At 52.2% G+C, this 19,022-nt stretch overlaps 1 protein-coding gene and 1 long non-coding RNA gene across 2 annotated transcripts in view; one reads left to right on the top strand and one right to left on the bottom strand.

The window, feature by feature from the left end:
* Positions 1-19,022, top strand: part of PEBP4 (phosphatidylethanolamine binding protein 4) — a 186,328-nt gene that overhangs the window by 37,401 nt on the left and 129,905 nt on the right.
* On the bottom strand, positions 15,450-18,306 carry LOC139082022 (uncharacterized). Its single transcript, XR_011537675.1, has 2 exons — positions 18,110-18,306; positions 15,450-17,657 (listed from the first exon to the last, which is right to left on the bottom strand). It is a non-coding gene; the product is annotated as an uncharacterized lncRNA (long non-coding RNA).

Below are 19,022 nucleotides of genomic sequence, written 5' to 3'. Positions count from 1 at the left end.
GCAGGCTGCAAAATTAGAGGTAACACCGCGCAAGGTTCAAGACGACTCATTAGCAGGTTGGCAGAGTGTTTCAGGAGCAAATTTGTCTGTCGAAGGAACTAATTTTGTGCCATCTTCAGCTCAACTTTTTTTAAAGCATGCAGATACAAGCTTCGCAGGAGAGGAATGCATGGGTGGGAGTCCGAGACCCGGCCACAGCTCTTGCAGCCAAGTTGCTGGTGTCAGCTTTCCAGCATACAGTGTTGGGCGAGTAATCTGAGTGTGTTAAGGGGTGTGCCCGAGAGCAGACACCAGTGAGTATTCAGACCAGTCTCAACGTGACAGGGCAAAGGGACTCCCTACTGGCTCTTAGGGGCTGTTCCTACATCAGAAAGGGTTTGGATCAAGGATATAATTAAGGGTGTGATAAGGATCCTTCCAGGTCCTGAATTTCTGAATCTCTAACTAGCGTCATAATCCCTGCTCTGTACAGATGCCTCCATTGTTTTAAGGGTGCCCAGGGTTTGTCTGAATCAGGTGTGGTGAGACACACAGACGCAGAAATGACTGTCATGAAGAAGGAAGTCTATACTCACAGATCCTTAGAAACAGGAGGCACAGCGGGCCACGCAGGGCCACACGGGGAAGCACCAGGGTCAGTCGGGGGCAGAGGAGAGGGAAAACATGGGCAAAAGCCTTTGTGTGGTTTCCCAGGATGGAGTGGGTGAGGCAGGGTGAGCAGGTTTAGGATTGGATGATGTGAATAACATCAGCAGGCTCTGGGGCATAGGGTCTGTCCCGAGTCATCTGGTGCCTGGCCCTGGGGTGATGGGGGCAGGGGTATAGTGGCCTGGAGTGTGCAGGCCATAAAGGAGGAGGCTGGGGGCAAAGACTCTGGCCTGGTCTGTTAGTGTATAAACGGCTAGCAGGAGTCGGGTAGCCTGGGAGGAGCTGTCTCCCCAGGGTCAGTGAGACCCCAAGACGTCAAAGCATCAGAATACAGCATGGACAGACACAATTAGCACACTTTCATAGCCCCTGCCATCAGCTACCTTCCCTTTCCTGAAGGTTTGAGGCCTCCCCTGGCCCTTGCCCCAGACCCCTGGTGAAAACAGGGCATGGTGACATCGTCATCCGTACATGACACAGAGCCGTGGTATATTCCCCAACACCACCGCAGTCCTACAGCTGTGGCATCAGGAAGGGAAGGCTTCCACCACCCTTCGACCGGGGAGCCACTGCCAATCTTCTCTCTGTCTCTCCCCACTTGGGGGCCGCCGGGTGTGGACAGCACAGCCACGTCACCAGGGTTGTCTGAGGGTGTGACTCAGAAATCCTATGCATCTCAGTTCCACCAGTAACAGGCTGTGCAGCCATGTCAAGGCTGCTTCACATTTCTGGGTTTCAGTTTCCTTCCTTGAAAACAAGTAAGATTCACCCCAGTTCTAAATGCTTCATTTCTCTGAAAAATTGGGGGAAAAGATGGGGAGAAGCTAAGGAGATGGGGGTCTCTAATCCTCACATAAAACCAGTGACAGCCACAACACCAGAGAAGCTGCCCAAGTCTCTTCAGCCCTCCTCCTTCATTCATCCTGTGGAGCCGAGACTCTCCCAGTGATGACGATGATGACGACGATGATGATGATGATGACGATGATGGGAATAACAGGAATTCCACAGCTGCAGGGTGACCAGGCTTTCACACGTATCACTGTGTTTAATTCTTACAACAACCCTAGAATGGAATGTCACTCTAAGCACCATTTTACAGCTGGGGAAACTGAGGCTTAGAGAGGTTAAGTCATTTTCTGGCAGTCACACAAGCAGCGAGTAACAGAGCCAGGCCTCAAGCCCTAAACCTCATTCCTACTCTACTCTGCCACCTCCCTCTGTCGTCGGCAGGATCATCCAAAAAGGACTTGATGGAGTGTGTCCCAAGCAGCAACTGATATTAATTCCAAGACGGGTAACCCCCAAAGAGGGAGAATGAACCCCAAAGGAAAGGTGTTGCCACATGGGGAGAACTCTGTCTGAAACTAAAGAGGTTTCACTTATTCCTTCATTCAACAAATACTTTGACGCCCAGCATGGCTCTAGGCGCTGAGGATGCAAACCCGTGAATGAGACAGTCAGGCCGCTGCGCTCAGAGAGCTCTCAGCTAGTGGAAGGAGGGGGACAGACGAGAGAAAGTGAATGAAAAAATGCAATAGCTGTAGAGAGCACTAGTCTGACAGTTCTGCCTCCCTGAAGACTCAGGGAACCACCACCGAGCTCCAAACAGGTCAACAGAAACCACTCTTTGTACTGAAAACAGAGGCGATCTAGTGCAGAGAACTGGCTACGCAGACGAGGAGAGGACTGAGAAACAAAGTGGGGAGGGAGGCAACCCAAAACTAGCAACAGCAGGAAGCTGCCACCTCCGCCAGGCTGCAGGGACCAGGGGAGGACCATGTGGAGTGCCCAGAGTCCAGGGGCGGGGGGCGTCCCTGGGGATGCTGGAGCCCCATAGGGCCTCATAGACACAGCCAAGGCTGGAGACCCTGTCCGGGACCCAGAAGGAGGGGTGAAATATCCCAGCTTCTCCCTAACTCTTGCCCTCTAATCTGCCATGCCTCTCAATGACCCAATCCAGACTAAATCCCAATGATATGGGAAGTCTGGACACTCAGCCTGCAGGGGTCAGTCCCCTATACAAAGCAGAACAGGAAGGGTGAGGGGTGGACCTGAGTGAGAGCAGGCAGGTGCAGGCCCCACGCCTCCCTTTCCCTGTGGGGATCCATCCATCACAGTCTCGGGGCCCACGTAAACTCTCGGTGGGGCAGGGAACCCTCTTGCTTTGAGCAGGGGCTGGGGCTTGGGCTCTGCGCCCCCAGAGTCCCATCGGGCTCATTCTCTCTCTCACTGCTCCACCTTGGGCATCCCACACCCCATCTCTGCCTGGCGCACTGGAGACCACAGAACAGGAGCAAGGCCTCTTCCAGTCCCTGGTCTCTCTGACATGACGAGAAGGGAGGAAGAGCAAGTAGGGAGAGCCCCCTGGAACTGAGTGTGAAAAGCATGGGTGGGGACAAGGGCACAGGCCATCCCGAGATGTCTCCTAGAGCTGGCAGGCACCTGCTGTGTGGCAGGCACCGAGACTGCTCTTAAAGGACCTCAGTCTCAGGAACAAAACAAATGCACAGATAACTCTTGCGGCAGAGAGGTTAGCCCAAGCATAAAGTGGAACACAGCAGGCTGAGGAGCGGTTTGAACAACTTTTCCAGTTAAACTCCAGGGTAGCCATCCACAGCCCCATCAGCACGTTCCTTCCAGAATAACAACACCTCACATTTACATAGCCATTTGATCCTCTCCAAATAAGTTCACGGGTCATTTGACTCTCACAAAAACCCTGTGAAGTAGCTGGGCAGGGGCAGTAGCTGAAGTGGCCAGGGTCACACTGGCACTCACCGACAGGGCTCAGGACTTCTCTTCCCTCAGCTGAGTCTTCCCAGAGGCCCACAGGCCCGTGCTCCTTGCTCTGTCATCCCCTCCCCATTATCTGCTGTCTTCTGGGCGCAGGCCCCAGAGTCCGGAGGGAGGAGTGCAGCCCTGTTGCCAGCTGGCCACATTCACCCCCTCAGCTCCTTTCTCAGGCCCAAGTCTGGGTCCAGCTATTCTGCTCTGCAGCCAAACTCAAGTGCATACAGCAATCTGAACAATATTTTCAGCTGCAGAAACAAAAAAATGGCATTTAGCACTCCATTTTAAGCAAATGCAACATGGTCCTTTGTGTGATATAGAATTTTACCATATTTTATGATGAGATAAATATACCAGAAAATATTTTTTCTTTTCTTGTAGGGGAGGATGAAGAGATTCTGGTAATTAAAACTTCCTTCAATCAATGCTTAGATTTCGGACATAACCATTGTTGCTGCAGGTGTGTGTTGACTCGTGCAGCTCTGTACCCAAGGCCAGGAATCACACCTCCCCGGGCGGGAAGCACCCCTGCCGTGCTCACTGCCCTCCCGCACCCGCACGGGGCAACAGGAGGACACACGGTGGTAGTCCTGGGCCTGCCCCCAGTTAGCTGTGTGGGATTGAGTATGTGGCTTAACCTCTCAGGACCTCAGATTTCTCTTCTGTAAACCAAAAAATGAGAACTCGATAGTCGCAAGGTTCTGCCCACATGTTTCCATGCTGCGTGCAGTTGACCTGCCTGTGACAGCCGGTCTCTCTCCCCCCTGGGTTTTAACCTCATCTCTGCTACTAAATGCTTCGTGTGTCCGTGACACACTTATTGAGTGCCTTGGATGTGCCAGGCCCAGTGCTAGGCTTGGGAGCACAAGGATGTCCCAGGTCCAGTCCTGCCTCTGGGGCGCTCCCAGTCTAGTGGGCTTCACAGCCGGGAGCAGACACATCGCAGGAAAATGCGTTGAGCGCCTTCCCAGAGACCCACACTCTCGCTGTGTGGCTGCCTGCCTTGTGGCACAAGCAGCTGTAGTAAGGTCATGATGGAACATTAGCTGTAGCCAAGCATTTCCCATGGGGAAGGGCCCATCCTCTTTCTGCCCCAAGAGATCAAGTCCACCGAGGAGATGCTGTGGATGCGCCACAGCCCCACCGAGTTGGGAACAAGAACCATGACTTGTAGCTCTTGCTCTCACCCATTTCTCTCTGACAAGAAACCAGACCAACATTCTTCTAAATGCCCCTTACAGCCTCTACCCATGTGGCTGGGCTGTGATGACCACAGTTAAAGAGAAGGCTACTTTGAAAAGAAGCATATTTTTCCCCGGGCTTCCAGCGGAGCCTGGGGTTCAGTTTGCTGCTCTGGTCCCTGAGCTCCAAGCCTCCTCGGATGAAGCCGGGGATGCTCTCTGTTAGTTCCTTCTCCGCTCAGGGCTGGCCAGGAGTGAAGAGCAGCCCAGAAAAGGGAGGCGGGAGACCCTCTTCTGGGCTGGCTCTGGCTCCAGGAGCGCCGTGCACTTTCCTGTCTCCTTTGTGATCAGAATTGAGTGACCAATGACTCAGAGCCTCAGCCTCTGGCAGAAAGCTCACTAATTTGGTGTGGTGCGTCGGGTAAACTGAGGAGCGGAAATACGCGAAAGTGCAACCCTGAGCCAGGAGCGTTCTGTGGTTCCCCCAGTTCTGCCACGTCTCGGAGCCCTCTCTCTGAACACCCACAACCCTCCAGTCTCTCCCACGGTTTCCGTGTGCATTTGACCTCCGGTATAGGCTTCAAGTAGAGGCCCCCACCTCTCCTCTTACTACAGTATTCTCTAACCTTCCATTCCAGGAACTTGGCCCCCTCCTCCCTCAGCACCCTCAGCCCCACCTCAACCCTCCCAGGAGTGGCTTGTGCAGTCAGCCTCCTGTACCTGTGATGGGCTCGCCTGCAAACCCCCAGCCTAGAGTAGCTCTGGAGACCTCAAGAGTTTCCTTCCTCAGCCAAGTCTTGTTTGGAGGGGAGTGTGGGAGGAGATGGGGGGCTGGGGACGAGTCCTTTGGATTGTACTGCCTTCTTCCTCCCATCCTCCCCACCATTACTACTGAGCTGGTGACAGAGCCTGTGCACATGCGCCATGGATGGATGGATGAATGTGCGCTCTGCATAGGGCGGGGGAGCTGTCCTCTCACCCTGTATCTTCTGCCTCTCCCCCACTCGGTGCGTCCCACACTGCAGGTGTCTCTGAGGCAGTGTTTATGTAAGCAGCTCATGTTCCACGGAGCAACATCGAGAAGCTGTTGTCAATTTGGGAAAGCCCCCAGCTGCCCACATGTGCGGTTGTCCCCAGCAGGTTTCGTAACAGGACTGGGAGGTGGGGTGGGCGGGCTACCTGGACCTGAGCGCACTGAGCCGGGCTGGGGAGCCCCTTGCTGCCACCCTGACATGTGTCTACAGGCTGTCAGCCTCCGGGCTTCCTGGCACCACATCTGGATCGGTGGCCTCTCCTCTCTCCCCAGCCTGGCTCTCCAGTAGTGTGGCAATGGGCTTGTCACAAGCGCCTCCCAGCTCTGGCTGGCCGTGCACAGGAACACAGCGCCTGGCTTGTGTTGGCCATTGAAGTAAGGGCAATGAAACCTGAACTTGGGGGCGCGAAAGTCCCAGGGTGACCAGTCAGCCCTGTGGGCTCAGAGGAGCTTCCTGTTGTCCCTCGGGTTTTGATTCTTAGTCAAGAAGGGCACCTCTGGAATCAATGGTCGTTACACAGGAACAGTCCCCTTATTCCAAGGTCCCCATACATCCAGGGCTGGGGAGGGAGTGGAAAATGTTTTGGGGGCCGCCAAAAGGGCTAAGTGGCTCAGAAAACTTACCCCCGACGCTGAGGGGCTCGATGCAAGGATTCCCACCCAGCATACAGTATCACAGAGCCTGGTCACTGCTCAGCTGCTTTCTATTAGGAGAGCCCAGTTTGGGGAGAAAAAAGCCCAAAACATGATATCCACTTGATATAAGGATCAGGGCAGAAAAAAAAATCCCTGAAACCCCAAGCATAATTCAAATAGCCAATGTTTATGGAGGGCTCCTGGGTTCCAGACACAGGCTATGCAACTTACCTTTAGGTCCTCACAAGGACCGTGTGAAGGACGTACTACCATTATCCCCATTTTAAAGATAAGAGAAGTTAAATAACTGGTACAAGGTCACACAGCGGCTGAAGGAGAAGATCCCTCAAAGCTCAGTCTTCCTTTCTACTCTTAACATCACTGAAATTTGCTTACATTTTCTTGCTGACCAAATGAGGTATTGGCTTTGCTCCGTGAAAACTGATTTCCCACGGGAGAAGTAGCTTTGTTTAAATAGCGGAGGAGACAATTCCTAACTCATTCACTAACTGGTAATTTGTATACTTCAAGTGCTGCCTATGCACACAGTCCCGGCCCTGTAGCCACACCGTCATCAGTGAAGCTTGTGTGTGACCGCCCCTGTGCTGGGAGCTGAGGGAGAGCCGGCCTGTGGCCACTGCATGGACACCGTCCTCACTGCATGGTGACCTCCTTCCTGAGTTTCGGGCTTTTCAAGTGCTCCCAGGTAATCTCATGCAATCTCTTTCCTGGAACGAGGCCTAAAGACAAAGCCTGGGGAGCTGAAGGGGAGCTGGATACCGTGTGTTCTGGGAAATTCGTCAACTCAATGCTTCCACAAACACCGGCTGAACTTCACCACAGATGCTGTGTGCTGCTGATGCAGAAAGTCATAAGACAGTCTCTGCCCTGGAGGAACTTGGCAGAAAGAGGCGGCAGACGCATTACTATAGGATGTATAGGATGCATAAGGAGGTGCACGATAATAAGAGAAGCGGTTACAGAAGAGAGGACATTTGAGCTGAATCTTGAAAGCCAAGAAGACCAAGTCTAGAAAGGTTGGAAAGAGCGTTCCAGGTGGAGGGAGGGGTCAATGCAATGACAAGAAGATCTGGAGAGCCAGGAGGGATCTTGAAGCAGAGCATGAGACTTCACAAGTGTCAGGACAGTGAGAATTCGAGATGAGGGGAAAGGCAGGCTGGGGCCTGCCTGAGAGGGCCTTAGGGGCTGGAACCAGACAACCCGGCCCCTAATCATTGCCAGCTTCAGCCCTCAGACGGCAGAGGAGCAAGTCAAGAGTGACCGTGAGTGGCTTCCAGGACTGGGCTACAGTCAAGAAAATGTCAAAGTGTGTAAGCAGTTTCCTCTTTTAAAAAAACGACAATTGGCTCATATTTAGGATTATTACTAAAAGAATACCCTATATGATTTCCTGACTAGGGAGAGAAAAGGGTGGAGTCAGCTTTGGTGAGCAGGGAATTGTGCACGTTAGCCAGGGCCCTCGCTCAGGGCTCAGAGGAACCTAAGAATCCAGCACTCGAGTCTGACTGGCGAAAAGGCTGCACACAGCTGGCTCCCAGGGGTAGATCCATTATTTCACCAACAAGGTTCACTCCCAAGACAGTGAAGGAAAAGATTTAGAGGTGATGGGTATATGGCCTGAAGGGGGAAGCAGGGAAGCAGCCATAGACCCCACCTGGAAAACAAAATGGGGAGACAGACCACCAAAACCTCCATTTCTTAGAGCCCTGATGAACAACGAAAATGAGTTGCCCCTGGAAAGAAAAATAATAAATTCTACATTATCATCTCAATGGCTCCTCACATAAACACCAAAGAATCAGAAAAGCTGGTGCCTCGTGTTGCTCCCAGAATCTCAGAAACGGTATCTTTCAGTTATCGGATTTTATTTCTTTGCAGCATTACATTTTATACATATTTATTCATGCAGAACAGAAGTGCCGCGTTATTGAGGCTGCCACGGGCGCGGAAGAAAAGCTGTTATACATAAGAATGCACCGCAGTTACATTGTAGCACCCTGCAACAATGGAACTCTAGCAACTGGGGTTTTTTTAATAATAAAAAAACTCTGGTTTGCATTTAATTTGCTGGGTTTTTTCCTTTCTTACTCCCGACTTCTCATATGTCATAGAAATGTGAAAGCGGGAGGGGCTAAGATCCTTGAAGATACAGAGGGTGGGGTCTAGGAAGAGGCAGCTTTCAGGGGAAGCAGTCCGGGATCCAGAGCAAGTTTGTAACTATTTCTTTTTTAACAGATGCAGCTAACTGAACGGCAAAAACATTCATCTTCTGGTGTAATAACTCATTCTCCCTTCATGGAGATGGGGGGTATTATAGTGATGGATATTGCTCTTCAGGCTTTTGAGTGTCGATGAATCCCCATCTTCTAATAAAATACATTTTCATAGTAATTGAAATAATTTTTTGCCTCTTCGCTTTCCCAGGTACTTAAAAGGGGGCTTTTGATTTCTTTTCCTTTCCCCTGTCCTGACCTTATTTTCCTTTAATTGAAATTCCTTCCGCTCCTGAGATGCACAGCGTCCATGCTCCTGGCAGCTGTGTTCCGGTGGCCTGCATGCTTCCCCCGCAGTCGCAGCCACAGGATGGGCTCCAAACCCACAGAGCTGGTTAAGGGGACCGAGACAGCAAGACCTGCAGTTCTTGGCTGGGTGTGACTTTTCCTCCATTTACTTAGCAAGCTGAGCTGTCCCCAGGGAGGGACGAATGTGGTGATCAGGTAGCTGGGGGCAGCCCAGAGAGGATCAAAACTCTACAACCCTGAAGCTCACTCACCAGGCGGACCCCTAAGACTCCCCTAACACACCCAAGGTCAAGATCTGAGACTTCCCCTCCCCATTCCACAGGCACCCCTCAGGCTGCAGGTGACCTCATCCCTGGGAATTAAAACGAGTGTCAATGTGTTAAAGACAGCGCTACTTTCTCAAGAATAAAATTTGGGAAGACCGGGTATGTGGGCCACGATGACGTCGCACCAAGCATAATACATTCAATCTGCAGCTCTCTTAGCGGGTTTACTGTACATGCTACATTGTGAACTTAACCTCAACGGGAAACTGTACAGTTGTCTCCTAAGACAACTTTCCTTTTCATCCTTTCCTCTACGGCTGATGACGAAGAGAAAGAAGGAGGATATAGCTAAGACTACAATGGGTTTGGGAAGAATAAGGGAGGCACAGCCTCTCCGGGAACCGTACCAGCTTGGGGAGGTTGTCCCGGCCCTTTCTCTTCACAGCCGCCCAGGGAAGGATGATTTTGGTGAAACCTCGCTCAGCTTCAGCTGTAATTTACCTTTGCCTACAGGAATTCTCCCCTTGCTGTGTCTAATCGTTCCTAATCTCGTAAAAAGAACCTGGAAGTCAGAAATCAGGAACAAAACCAGTCTTGGCCAGGAAAGCAAAGTAGCTGTTGACTAAATGCTCAGGGAGACTGAAGCCTTTGGAGGCAATGCCTTCGTCCACAGTAAGGGAAATACTTTTCTGCCTCTCCATTTTCCAATGCATTTTAAAAAAGGCTTTCGACTTTTTTCCTTTCCTCCATCCTAAAGTAAAACTCACACGTGGTCCTGGCACGTCCCGGCTTTTTGCATGGACATAAATTTTCAACTCCTTTGGGTAAATACCAAGGAGCACAATTGCTGGATTGTATGGTAAAGGTATGTTTAGTTTTATGAGAAACTGCCAAACTGTCTTCCAAAGTGGCTGTCCCATTTTGCATTCCCACCGGCAATGTCTGAGAGTTCCCGTTGTTCCACATGCTCACCAAGGATTTGATCTTGTCAGTGTTCTATATTTCGGCCATTCTAATAGGTGTGTGGTGGTATCTCATTGTTGTTTTAATTTGCAATTCTGTAATGATATAGGACTTGCGCATCTTTTCATATGTTTATTTGCCATGTGTATATCTTTTTTGGTGAGGTGTCTGTTCAGGTCTTTTGCCCGTCTTTTAATTGGGTTGTTCGTTTTCTCATGGTTGAGTTTTAAGAGTTCTCTGTAGATTTTGAATACCAGTCCTTTATCAGATAGGTCTTTTGCAAAGATTTTCTCCAAGTCTGTGACTTGTCTTCTCGTTCTCGACTCCACTCAATTTAGTTCCCTCGTCCTATGCGTCCAGTGGGTCTGCCGCAAAGAAGCCAGACCAGCTGTGAAGGCACAGGGCTTCCTGGAGAGATGTGTGGGCCTGGGACCACCATTCACCTCAAACACCACGTTTATTCGCACCTTACAGACTGAGGTTGGGCCAAGCACAGTTCAAAGCCCTAGGGATGCATCAGTGAGCAAAAACGCAGAGCTCTGAGACTCATGGAGCTCACCTCCGGGAGGGAAGACTTATAGTAAAAAATAAACATAGAGACACATACTGAAAAACATACAGAAGCATATTTCACAGATTTCTAGAAGTAGGTTCAGGGTGAAAAAAACTGAGGGGAAGAAGGGAGACTGGAGGTACTGGCACGGGGGAGCTTGCCATCTAGACAGGGTGGCAGGGCGAGCTTCAGGCAGAAAGGGACATGTAAGCAAAGAAGATGCCAGAGAGAAGAGAGACCAGGTAGAGGGGCCGGTCAGTGCAAGGCTACGAGGCAGGAGTGTGCCTGGTGTGTCTGAGGAATTGCAAGGAGGCCAACGTGGCTGGAGTGGAGTAGAGGAGTGATCAGGAAAAGGATTTCCCAATGGATTCAATGTGGGGGTGAGAAGAAGGAGAATCATAAATGAGACCAAGACTTTGGACCTGAGCCATTGGAAGGATGTAATGAGCTGCGATGGAGAAGAGCAGGTTTCCAGGTGGCAGGGTCGGGGCAGAGGTCGGGAGCTCTGTCTTGCGCTGATGGACATCTTGGTGAGACATCAGGTAGGCTGTTGGAATGGTGGGTTTGGAATTCAGGGGCGTTTGCGTCTAAGACTGGGCCGAGTGCTGTGGGGAAGGGAAAGAAGAATACAACCACATTCCGCCCTCCCACCTCTGTCCAGCGATCACTGGGCAGTTGGAGCAGCTCAGGAGGGCAACGCAGAAAACAGACACTCCCACGGGAAGGCAGCTCCTTCCGGCCTCCCTTGAGGCTTGAAGGCAGGTGAAGGAATCCACGCTACCAAAACGTACACTAAAGAGACTGTCTCACGAGAGGCAACCCCAACACCTTAGCTGCTCACTACGAAGAAGCCGTGCTTTCCCGTCTCCAGCAACAGTAAAACAGACACTCCAGATTGTTGAAGATTATCACAAGGGCTCCTCATAGTCCCATCCACCTACAAGGCAGGTGTGGAAGAGAAGGAAGCCTGAGGGGGGCCCGCCACCTGCAGGGACAGTCACTTGAGCTCTCCATGCTCCCTTGGCTCAGCCCCCAGCCACCTGTCAAGCAGCCAGATCAACCCGGCATGGGTTCAGGGTGGGCTGGCCCTGCTGTCTGTGGTCTGTACACGCACAGACCTAGCTGTTTAAGGGGAGGAGAGCTATGACTACGCACTCACCACGTAGTAGACCAATATTAAGCCAAATCCCTAATATTGTAACCTGGGTCCCAGGGTTAACATGCCAGCTGTGGCCCTCACCCTGAAATACAGTCAACTGCCCAAGCAAGAGCCGTGTTTTCACATTAAACATCCCTGATTCTCTCTTTTTCAAGTGGCAGATGGTGAATTTCATGCAATGACGTGAGCAAAGGCCCCTCTATTTCCAGCCTGGAGCTCGGAATCTGCAGAGAGGCTGCATCTCTGCCTCCTGTGCACTGAAGCTGCAGCTCTCAGGGCGGGGCCCGGAGGTTCAGGGTCGTGTCTGAAAGGGCTGGGGTTGGGTCAGGGAAGAGCAGCGAACTGGCCTTTGTCCGGGTTTTCCAGCAGGGAAAGGGGAACCAGGGCACTTTGGGAAGGCCCTGCTGGATGCGGAGACCTGCCATCCACAACCTGAAAATCTAGTGCTTTAATAAGCCGAGGCTGATATTAGAACTGGTGTGCCCAGGGACCTCAGAGAGATGGGCAGCATGGCGCAAGTGGAGGGTTATTGATGGACTGTCTTGGCAGGCTCAGATCTGAGCAAGAGTAAAACCGAGTTATGAAATGGGACCAGATTAATGAAAATGTGCAGGGAACAGCCCATCCTCGGTGATTACCACCCAGCACTGTGGCACCTTCTGACCCAACTATGTTAATGGAGTCTAATGTCCTACACCCAGCCTTTTTGCCTCCCAAGACAGAAAAAGATTTATGACACAATAACAACCTTCAGGAACCCCAGCGCACCGCTGGACTGCTCTCTGAGATCCCCAAGGGAATCAACCCCTCAGGCTTCAGGATAATGTTAGGGGTTTGGAATTCTCTATTTGAGGGGCTTCCCACGAAATGCGATTTAGGCCTCCTCTTCCACACTCTTTCCCCTCCTCACTCCTATCACAGACAGACCTCTCTGCAGTGTCCACAGCTGGCCTCGGTCTTACCCTGCCTTTGCACCCCTGGGGTCCACAGTTCTCTCCCTTGGGTGCCCTCCCCAGGCTTTCTGATTGACCGACTCCCCCTCTTCCGTCAAGGCAAACTCAAGATCAGCAGTTTTGGAAGCTTTGCATTCAAGCTTTACTTTAATAGCATCTATTGCTTTTTTTGTTATGATAAAATTCATGTTCAGTGCAGAAAATATGGAGATTATGAAAAAATGAAGAAAACAAAAATCACCCATCATTTTGACATATATTCTTCTGGCCTTTTTTTTTTTCTTTGTTTATATGTATTCTAATTGGAAGCATACTGTACTATTTTATGCTCTGCTCCCTCCCCCCACTTAAGGCTATACAGTTAGGCCAAAAAGGGGGCAGTTTAGCGGAGTGGTTATGTGTGGGTGGGCTCTGGAGTCAGACTGTCTGGGTTCAAATCCTGGCGGCACCACTACAGTCCTGAGACCTGGGGAAGTTAGGGTATCCGTGTCCGTGTTTAGAAGAGTGTGGTTTACACCGAGTTTTAATCTATAATTCTGTATTCTCTCTGTCTCACTCAACTGTGAGTTTCTTGAGGTCAGAAAGTGACGTGTTCATCTCTCTGCCTTCAGCATCTTGCTCGTATATAACAAACACCCCAAAACGTCAAATGCGTGCAAGACCCTAATGACTGAGGCCAGGAATCAGATGAAAGTTCCTGAAACACAGGACCAGAGATTTGTGTTCATGACCTTGTCTCTTACCCGGATTAGCTAAAGCGAGACAATAAATTCAGTTTTCCGAGGCCCCCATCCCATCATTTGTCAAATGGCGACGCCGGGGTCACTGTGAGACAAGCAAGCCGATTTTGTGGACCTGCTCTGCAAACCGTAAAACTTTGCAAGTGAAGTTATTTCCTAATTTCACGGGGCTCCTCTCCGGCTCCGAATGGGCACAGGCCTGGAGCCGACGCCCTCAGCTGGGGGGAGGCGGGGGCGCGGCCCCGGGGCCCCGGCAGCACTCCGGGAGCCGGGTCCAGCCTGGGGAGCGCGTCCCGAGTCGGAGTGGGGGTGTTGGGGCGCTGAGCGCGGAGAGCAGCGGGGCGACGGCCGCTGCGCAGGGGTCCCCACCCCAGTCCCGGGCCCATGAGGAGCCGCCCTGCTCCTTCCCCGGGCCCCGTCCTTCCGCCCGCCAGATCCGGTGGGGAATCCTCTCGCCTTTTCTCTGGGATCCGTGCGGGGAGGGGGTGGCTAGAACTGAGTCTTCCTTTGCCTCCTACTCTCCGGCAGAATCCGCTTCTTCTCCGAGCAGGATGGGGCGGGGGCGGGGGGCCGCGCGCGCCCGGGCGGAGGGAATTCCCTCCCCGGCGGCGGCGGCGGCGGCGGCGGCTGCACCGCGGCAGCGCCTTCCCTTTTTAGCTCTTCCCGGAGGCTCCTTCCCCGCGCGGCCGGGGGTGGCGGCGCGCGGCACCTCGCGGTGGGGGACCCCGGCGCCCCGCCCCGCCCGGCCGCAAATGGGGGAGGGCAGGAGCCGAGGGTCCCGCCGCCGCCCGTGGGTTGGCAGCCGGGAGCCTCGCTGGAGGCAGACCCGGGGTGATTCCCATCCTCCCGCCGCTCTTCCAGAGCTGCCCTGAGCACGGAGTTGTTTTGTCATTTCGAAAAAACACCTTCCCCCGCCCCCCAGGCTGTTTCAGAAATGGCATTGAGTCAGACCTGAGTCACAGAGAACGTGGGCCCCTCTCCCCTCCCCCTGCGGTTCTTCCTCGTCCCGCCCCAGCCGCGCTCTCTACCCCCACCCCCTAGCGAACCGGGCCTCCGCCTGGCTGCCCACCCCCGGCGACGCGGCCTCAGACTCCGCGGGGGCCCTGCCTGTCGCCTTTGTCGCTGTGATACCTGCCCACCCGCCCAGGGCGCCCGCCGCGCCTCCCCACCCGCCGGCTGCTGTGAAGATAGCTCATCAGGGGGCAGCAGTCCCGTCCTCAGACCACGAAAAGGCCACAGTCTGTCCCCTGCCTCCGGACACTCCGCCTGCCCCTGACCTTCCCAGACAGATGGCGCGTGCTGGGGGTCAGGTAGAGCGGCGCTGCGCGGTGGCACAGCGTCTCCCGCGGTAGTTTACCGCAGTGCATGCTACCCTCTAGGACTCGGTCAGCTTCTTCCACCGCTGGCTACCTGTTTTCTCCCCCTTCCACCCTTTTCTGAGCTCTCTGCCGAGAAGGTGCTACACAACTCTATTTTTAGTCCTCACAAGCTGCCTGCCGGAGCCGCTTCCATCTGCAGCGCTCAGAGCCCTTTGCAAATGCTAATGAATGGAAGCGGCTGCCTCCAGAGTAACTTAGATTCTTCTTGCTAGTGCTTCCCCAGCCCCCATGCTTCCCCAGTGGGGAAACTGAGGCATGGAGTCAGGGTATGCAGATGTGATCAATTCCAGGTCAGAATCCCAGGTTTCCTATGGCCTGTTGGTGGTTCTGCCTTCACCAGTGCCTTCTGACTCCTCTTACTTCGCCGTTTGTGTCAGGTCCTGGATTAAGCTCAGAGCTCAGACAGTCCCTGGCCTCAGTGAGCTGAGGTCCAGCGGGAGAGATGAGCCTAGAAAACCATCATTACAGAACAATCAGGTGGCCCCACAGAGCTGTTCCTGCAGAGAAGCGCCCGGAGCACAGAAGTCTCACGGAGCCTGGCAGGGAGGGGGGGGTTAGTGTCCTATTTTGTAATCAAGTAAGCCTTCCTGGAGGAGATGACACCTGAGCTAAGTCTATAATTGAGAAGTGGAGTTAATCAAGCAAAAGGCAGGAGGCATTCTATGAACAAGATACAAGGTCGAGAAAGAAGCAGTTTGGAGTTGCTGGAGGTGAAAATGTTTCGTGTATGGAGGTGGGAGGCGATGCTGGAGAGGATCTCGGGGCAAGCAGGGAAAGGACCTGGTCAGACTGGAGTGTGAAATACATCTTGCTGGTACCTGAGAGGACGGTGAATTTGATGGGATAAGAGTGGAAGCCCGGGTACCCATTAGAGAGGATAAAGGCCTGGACCGGGTGCCGTGGAGAGGACCACGTGCATTTGAGAAACAATTGACGCTTAACTGGACAATCCAGGGTGACACAGTTTTTTTCCCTTGGTCCACTGTGAGGCTGGCAGGGCAGACATCTCCCTGGACTTCAACCAGATGTCATCACCCAGGTGGCTCTCCTCCCTTCTGAGCTGGAGCTGGAACTCCCGAAGGGCAGGACCTACCCTCCGACTCCAACTCTGCCATGGCAACTAGCAGCGATGCACAGTCTGTGTCTCCAAATGCTGGCTGAATGAATGGTGCTGTGATCAGACAGGGAACGTAATGAAAAGCGGTGGGAAATACTCTCAGCAACTGCAGGTCGAAGGCATGCAGGACCCCAACCACTGTTCATCATCCTCGAAGTTAAAGCCCCTACGCGCTCCTCCACACGAAGCCCCCCTCCCTCCACAGCTTTCACTGAGAGTCAGAAAGTGCTGCCAGCTGCAATGAATGCAGCCTCAGCAGCTGTAGGAAACCTCCTTACCAGTTTCAGGGCCCTGCTTTCCAACCAAAAAATCATGGAGCCGTGCTTGGAACACCTGAACTGTGTTCCGATTGGAGCAGATTCTGCAGAAGACGGGCGTGTGTATGGCCCTTGGGATGCACAGACAGGAGGGTGGCACAGAGAGACTCGCCCACATTCAGCAGTTTTGTGTATTGGGGTGGCAGGAATCCGAGGAAAGAGGCCTTTCTCATTGAACTCTCCACGTTGTCTGTGTTGTGCTGGGAGATTCCCACGGCTGCCTCTCCTGGCCCATAGCTTCCTCTGTCATCTTCCCAGTACTCACTCCCAGCAGGTCTGGGATAAATAAAAGGCCAGCATACAAGGTAGAAGGGTGGGCTCTGGTCTCAGCTCGAATTCCATCTCCTCCACTCCTACTAGCTGTGTGACCTTAGCGAAGTTAAGTGACTCATTCAGCCTCAGGAAACGTCAGTTTCCTCCTCTGTAGATTGGGTATATATTGGAGTTATTGTGAAGTTTGAATGAGTTAATGCCTGTTTAAGCACTTAGAATAGTGTTTGGTATATAGTAAGCCTTCAGTAAATATTATTATTAGTATCGCCAGAGTCCTTTTTGCTATACTTGTCATGGCTGTTCTTCCAGCTCCTCTACCAGCTGATCAACCCACGTTGCTGTTTTAGGATCCCGCGAAGTCTTCCCTCGGTCCCTTCCTTTGTTTTAAGCCCTGGATACTTAGGAAGAGAACCATTGACGCTGTAATCACTGAATCACTCTTCTAGGGGCAAGAAAACATACTTCGTTCAGAAGCAAAGACGCACTTTTGACTGAAGATGAGGACACTCTTGTAGAGAATTGGCTAGGATATAGAATCATAGGATATTACAGCTGGAAGATATCTTGCAGATACTAGTTCAACCTGGCATCTTTTGGAGACCCAGGGAGATTGCGTTACTTGCATAATTAGTGGAAGATGGAGGGCGGGAGCCCAGGTCCATACCTTGTTTCTCCAGATCATCACTGTTCTGCTGCCCCCAACTTTTCTCTTGCCCCCCTATACCTTCAGGCCATCCGAGTCCTTTTGGTCTTTGCTTTCCCCTCTCCCATCTCTACTTCTGGTCAAGCCTCCTCTTGCCTAGTCCAAACCGTACCAGTGGTCTGTCCTTGTATCAGTTAGGGTTCACCCAGAGAGACAAGCACAGTAGGAGATACGGAGTGGGGATTTATTGCAAGGGATTGGCTTACGAGTTTGCAGGGGTCAGCAAGGCAGCGCGCAGTCCACAGTGCGGCCGTCAGGAAGGGCTGACGCTCCAGCCCACAGGCAGAACTTCTTCCGGGAAAATTCAACTGATTGAATCAGGCCCACTCAGATTGTCTCCCATTATCTCCTTTACTTAAAGTCAGCTGGTTGTGGACAATTAATTGCGATGACAAAATACCTTCAGAGAAACACCAATGTTTGATTGAATAACTGGATTCCGTGGCCTACCCAAGTTGAAACATAAAACCAACCCCACAAGCCCCTGGTGGTCACACTGACTCTCCTCCTTCCAGCCTGTCAGACACACTTCTACCATTGGAATCTTCCAAAAACTGTACCTTGCCCTCCTTTTCAAAGTTTTCCGTGGCGGTCCATGCGTTACCAGAAAAAGCCCAACTGTATCCCCCACTTAAACCCTGCAGTCTAGTCAAACCAGTCTCCTTGTTCTCTGAACAATAACCATCTCTCTGGCTTTCCTTCGTCCTATCGCTTCCCACAGCCCAAGCCACCCCCTCTCTTCTAGGCCATTCGTTTGGTTCCTGCCCTAAAGTTCCCCCACCCAGGCCCCTCGCAACCTCAACCACCGCAGGCAGTGCCTCCCCGCCTCCCCCCCCCCCCCCTTGCACCCACCTTGCCTTCCATCGGTCCCTCCTGCGCCCCAGGCATGCATTCTCGGCATCCCTCCCTCGCTGCTTAGCCAAACAGGCAGGAGAGATTAATTCAGGCCTGGTGGGGAGAGGGGGAGAGAGGCAGTGTTAATGCTCCTCCCCCCCACCAGTCAGTCTGCTGGTCAAACTCTAACAAATTGCTCCTGAGATCTTCTTACTAAAGCGGAAGATTGGGTCTAGGTTATTATAAATGGCAACTGAAACAATTTTCTGTTTCTTTTCATTTCCCCTGCCCACCACATCCGCCCCACACCTTTCAGTCAAGAGAAGTTCTTAGTTCTTGATACCTCTTTTCAATCAAGTTGACATGCCTTGGACCTAAGGAAATTCAGAATCCAGATGAGATGCAAGACACTGAAGAAGCCAAAACAGAAAACAGATCCCTGACACCAGGGAGGCCCCCTTCTAATGTTTTAAAGAGATTCTCCAATGAGTTCTGCTGAATGTAATCTACACCAAATCTTGCCAAGCAACATGCCGGTGTCAGAACAGTATAGAATGAAGTGTCTGCCCACCTAGGTTTGCAGGCAAATCTCTGGCAAGTCTGGTGTCACTTAATTTCCTTTATAGACATGGGCCTCTCTGTACCTCAGTTTCATCATTTGTGAAATGGGGATAATAACTATTTATCCTCGATAAAACCTATCTCGTGGGTTTGTTGTAAGGATTCACTGGGTCTATGGAAAGCGTTTAGAAAGCCTGGAATGTGGAAAGAGCCTGGGACATCTTAGCTGCTACTGTTGTTAGCTGTTACAGGGCAAACCGAGCCACTGTGTCTCCTGTGCACGTGACAGCGGGAGGCGAAGGTGACAAAACTTTATAAAGTCTCCCATTCCACTGTTGGGGACTTGCACTCTGAGCCTGTGGCTCTGCAC

This window comes from Equus przewalskii, chromosome 2 (assembly GCF_037783145.1).
Source record: "Equus przewalskii isolate Varuska chromosome 2, EquPr2, whole genome shotgun sequence".
NCBI classification, from domain to species: Eukaryota; Metazoa; Chordata; class Mammalia; order Perissodactyla; family Equidae; genus Equus; species Equus przewalskii.
This window is presented reverse-complemented; position numbering and strand designations above follow the sequence as displayed.